This window comes from Mastomys coucha, unplaced genomic scaffold (genome assembly GCF_008632895.1).
Source record: "Mastomys coucha isolate ucsf_1 unplaced genomic scaffold, UCSF_Mcou_1 pScaffold22, whole genome shotgun sequence".
NCBI classification, from domain to species: domain Eukaryota; kingdom Metazoa; phylum Chordata; class Mammalia; order Rodentia; family Muridae; genus Mastomys; species Mastomys coucha.
The window spans coordinates 178,436,285-178,442,157 of NW_022196905.1; positions in this window are offsets into that span (position 1 = coordinate 178,436,285).

Sequence of the window (5,873 nt, forward strand, 5' to 3'; positions counted from 1 at the left end):
GCTGTCAACTATTGTTATTTGTGAATGCAGTCTCAGCCCTCAGCATGCAGAAGCTCACGAGGTTCCAGGCAACTGCACAGGGATTTCCCGGCCAGTGTGTGTAATAATCAGGAAGATATATCAAACATATGAGCAAAACCAAGCAAATAATACATTGCAGGATCATAATAAAGAACTGCATTTCAGTCAGTAGACCTGATTTTGTATCAGTTCTTACCAAGCCCCACAGATCTTCGGAAACATGCAAACATCATAATGAGGGCAATTGTACCCCTTGGTACTCTAAAGAAAGAGTTTAAAGGGTGAACCTTCCCTCTTCAGTGTGTTTTCGCTGTGATTTGTTTCATGCTTTTTTTTTTTAATATGAATTATGGCTTAGGTTTAATGGTTTGTCATGATCAATACCATGCTATGCTAAATTTCTGAACTGAGCAAGAAGTTAAAAGCAAAGCAAGAAGCTCGTGGAAAAAAATACCACCATCATTCCCTCCCAGAAGTCTGGGCATAATTCAGTGCATATTTTCTGCATTCTTGCCTTATTTACCCTTTTAAATTCCAGAGGTAACAAATAAACTTTCCAGGAGAATAGAACCTTAGGTCCTGTTGCCCAACCATATGGATCACAGTTCTTCCTAGAACCAGAACTAGCTTTCACATAAATGACCAAGAGTCCTACCTTTCTCCTGTGTCCCTTGATAGCAGCATAGATTTTTATCTCCCACAGATCCCTTAGTATACAAGTAAAAGAGAAGCCACTCTGTCTCATTGCTTCATAGAAGATTGTCCAGGAGAGGCACCAGGTCTGTTTTTAAGCACTAATCCAGATGCCATTAGGGACTCTTTGGAGGTGCCAGAGAATACATCAGTAGCCAAGCTACTCAGGAAATTGCTAAGGAAGAAATGCTGATGCCTGATATGGAATGAATCCAACTGAGTAATTGTGACTTCTGGAGCAAGGAATTTTTTTTCTGACTCTTTAAAATACTACTCAGGGGGATAAACTAGTTGTTCTCTGTCTTGGGTAGTGTAACAATGGATTTGGATGCAGATTCATTTGATCAGGGAGTAAAGATAACTGTGTCAGCCCATTAAGTAACAAATACTTAAGCCTCATGAGATTGAGCACCTAGTAACTGTCTCCCAGGAATCACACTTATTCCAGAACAATTCTGTTTACTACTAAACAACTTCTGAACCATGAAAACCAAAATGGACCAGTCATAAATCGCCCCAAACCATTTCTCATTGCCATTTGTAACACCACTAAATCATCTTAAATGTAAGGAAGATTGAAAATGTAGTTGATATGCTTTATGGTTGGCTGTATTTTTCCTGGATAAATAACTTGTCTTTTATGAATATGTCAAAAGTAAATGAGAACAGCATGCATAACTCATTAATGATTCCCCTTTCAGCAGAAACATGCTCTTAATTTTATAGATCCATAAACATGTCTTTTCCTCATGAGAATGAAAAATAATATATTGTGTGCCAGAATTCAAAATTAAATGCTGATCTTTGAAAAGCAGAAATTATGCTAAGAATCTCAACATTTGAAAAGAATCACTGTAAATTGACATATCTAAAAATCTGTTAATGGCATAGTCAACTTTGGTATGGCTAGTCTTACAAAATAAAATTCCATGCAAGAGGAACAGTCCTTTCTGACTTGTGATTAATATTTTATACTCTAAAAATAAGAGAAATGCAGTCCTGGGAAATAATGTTTCTAGACATTTGATAAAATAATATTTTGATGAATTTTATAAAAGTGTGTTTCATTAAGGACTGTTTTCTGTTTCTAGGTTTAGTTTTTAACTTTATTAAAATAAAAAGATTTAAACCAACCTTGTGAAATCTTAAACCCACAAATTGAGAAGAAAGATGGAGTTCTTTCTGGAGTTCAGCGTGAGCAACTCTAGATGAAATATAATGTTAGCTTTAAAGTTTGTTAGAATCAACCATATTGAGATACTTACATGTATAATTTTCTTTTCTTTACTTACTCATATATTCATTCAAACAATAGCAAACAGATATTGCTATGCATAGCAAGTTCTATAATGTCTGAAAGCCTTCAAATAAGGAGACATAGTTTGTCTTTCTTACATTCTATGATCTAACATCAGCAATAAAAGAAAGAACACAATTTCATAATATACTCACAACAGTCTAGCGTAGGATGTAAAGATGATTTTAGCTATCAGTCAGAAAAACGTGTCAGAAGCTTCCTGTCCACTATGGTTTTGACAGTGAGAGCTATTTTAATGAGAAGATGGACTTAAATCCTAGAGCAGCATGTGCAGAAATCCAAATAGTTGGACAAACATTACAATTCCATGCACCGAGTAGCAAGAAGGACCACTGATGACATGCATGAGAAACTAGGGAGCTCCCATTCATCCTGGAATTTGAACGTGGAATTTTGATACAAGGGGATGAGGTAAAATTTAATGCGTAGTTAACTATATCTTTAACATTCTTTTATAAAGTGTGGATGGATTATTAGGATTTAACATGCACAAAGCCTCATTCCTTTATCTTTAAAGATAAAGGTGCTTGGAACATGAATTTTCCTGACCAGATCCTGTTAGTAACAATGGTATGATTATCAGGATCAGAAGCCAGCATTCTTCATCTTCTCAGGCAAGTGATTATGGATATTACACACTTATTTTCTAACATATTTTAATAATTACATGAGAATGTTATGTAATGTGTTTTAGTTATATTTACCCATCTCCTCACCTCCTCACTCTTCTTCTTCTTCTTCTTCTTCTTCTTCTTCTTCTTCTTCTTCTTCTTCTTCTTCTTCTTCTTCTTCTTCTTCTTTTTTAAATTTTTCGAGACAGGGTTTCTCTGTGTAGCCCTGGCTATCCTGGAACTCACTCTGTAGACCAGACTGGCCTTGAACTCAGAAATCTGACTGCCTCTGCCTCCCAAGCAGTGGGATTAAAGGCATGCGCCACCACTGCCTGGCCCTCCTCACTCTTCTTATGTCTATCCATTATTCACAGTATCCATCCAACTTTGTATCATCTTATTTTCCTCTCTCTCTCTCTCTCTTTCTCTCTCTCTCTCTCTCTCTCTCTCTCTCTCTCTCTCTTGTGTGTGTGAGCTAATCAAGTTCAGTTTGTGCTATCTATTCTCTTGGATGAATGGCCTTTTACTGGAGTGTGATCAACCTGGTGGTGCCATATCCTTAGAGAAAAATCCCCTATTTCCCAGGAGCTATCAATTGCCAATAGCTCCTTATCTATATGTGGGGTTTTGTGCCCACAAACTGTCTCCATGCTAAGATTTTTTGTCTGACTTAAGCTTATACAGGTCTTGGGCATGGTGTCACAGCTGTTGTGAATTCATATGTACATCCATCCTGCTGTTTCTGGAAAACACTGTTTCTTTATGGTCATCTACCACGTCTGGCTCTTAAAATCTTTCCACTCACACTCTGTCATGTCCTTGTACCTTTGGAAGAGGGTTTGTGAAGTAGATGTCATGGTTTAGGATGAGCGTTTCATTCTTTGTTATTTTCTGTACTTAGCCACTTGTCAGTCAGTCTCTGAGTTAATCGACAACTACTGCAGAAAGTGTCTTCCCTGATGAGATTTGAGAAATACACTGAGATATTGATATAGCAATAAATCATTAGGGGTGACTTTGATACTATGTGAGTTTTGCAGAGTAAAAGTAGAAGGCTACTCCCTAATGCCTATCATCTAGGTAACCACAGGTTTTTAGCCCAGATAATGGTTCTAGGTATAGATCTCAGCCTGTGAAGTTCACCCTTAATTCCAATCAGGAAATGGGTTTATATTCTAATGGCAGTTTGTGTCAACTTTTTCATTAGTGGACAGTGGACATATCTTGTCTAGTTGTTCTTAGAGCTTGGAGTATTTGCTGCTGGCCAGTTTGATGGCTGCTCCCTCCCATGACTATGAAACCTAGCCAGTAGGCATGAAAATTCTAGGTCAGAACCTATGCTCCATGTCCAATGATTCAAAGTATATAGTTTCTCTAAAGATAGGGCCTTACCATCAAATTTGCACACATTCATTGGCTAGACTATCTTTCTACTACAAAGATAACATTTAATAAATTTTAATAAGAAGCATAGATAAATATTATATGTTTATAGGTTTGCATATTTTACTATGACTGTAATGGCTATAGTTTTGTTAGCACATAGTATATGCCCCAAACATACTATGTCCACTCATTCAGAAGTCATTTAACTTGTTCTCTCAGTAGACAGAAAGTGTGTCTGTTCCAAGTGGCAGCTGTTCCTGTCTGCTATGTAGAAAATCAACTACGAAAAAACCCTGTGGACTAGCCATATCATCTGCTTGTGCTTTTAGGAGACACCTGTGAATTTTCTAGTTTTAAATCCTTCTCACCCACTACAACTGTTTAATTATTATACATGCAATATAAATTTGATATAAAAAACAAATATTGAAGAAACGGATGCTCTTTCAATTCAGTTAATCCTGGTGCACAAAAATACCTAGGTCTATATTCATTCACAACGTGCAGTGTTGAATATTAAGTTGCAATTATACTCAGAAAGTCAAAAGAATAACTTAGGGTGAGCTGAATTTAATAGTTTGAATGAAGAATGGCTTCTAGTTCAGATATTATAAAAACCAGAAGTTCAGAGAGCTCCAAGCACCAGTGCAGAAAATCTACCACTTCATTACTTACAGCTGGCCATTAGCATTAGCTGGGCATATTGTGACAAGGCAACTTAAATAAACATGGTCTTAACAATTGGTGGTTGTGATTGGCTGAAACTCAGAAGTTGCAGTTGACTAAAACTCAAGTTGTTTTAAGAATAGATTCTGAAGTGAGTCTGCAGTTTGTTTACATATTAAGGTAGATCAGATAAAGGTACCATCAAAGAAAACTTAGTTTAAAAATTATAAAAAGTCAGCATATATTATAGAAAGTTTGAAGAAGAGACTGAAAAATAAATAATACTCTGACATTTTTTACAGAGGTAAATAAATATATGCAGTATAAATTGTAGCAAATTTTAATCACTTTAGTGGTGCAATATAGAAGAAGAATAAAAGCCTTTATTAGTTCCTCATTTCAAAATCCTGCAAGGCCACATTTGATTACTCATTTGATTACTTCCCTATTCCTTTCCTTCCCTTTCTCACTCAACCCCTTTCTTCTGTTTTCTTCTTTGTGTTTTCCCTTAATGTGTCCTTTACTTCTTTGGATGTATGTGTATATATAATCTATGTATTAGGAGAAACTGAACTTCATTTTTACATACTGATTGCTTTAATTTACATTCTTTTTGTTATTAGCCCCAGTTATAATGATTTTGCAGTACCCTTTCAATACATGGGGTGATTTCTATTGGGTGACATCATCAGGGTACATGATACATTATGCATATCAAAGGAAAATGGGGCTATTTCCCTTATCCATTGGCTAAGCATGTAAAATCAGAATGTAATATGATGACTGTGAACCTAGAAATCGACTCATGGAGTCACTGGGAATGACTATCTACTTCATTGTATACTGATCAACTTCTCTCCAGCATGTGTTATGTTAGCTTAGAACAGTTCAACAATTTCCAATATTATATTTTCATTTGATGGCTATATAAAGACATATCACTGATGATAAAACACGAATAATTACAATATACAATGCTATTAGAAGACTGTTCATGTAAATAGTTCTATACAGAAGTAAAGGCTCACAGCCATCCATTGGACTGAGCACAGGGTACCCAATGAAGGAGTTAGAGAAAGGACCCAAGGAGCTGAAGGGTCTGCAGCTCTTAGGACGAACAACAATATGAACTAACTAGTACCCTCAGAGCTCCCAGGGACTAAACCACCAACCAAAGA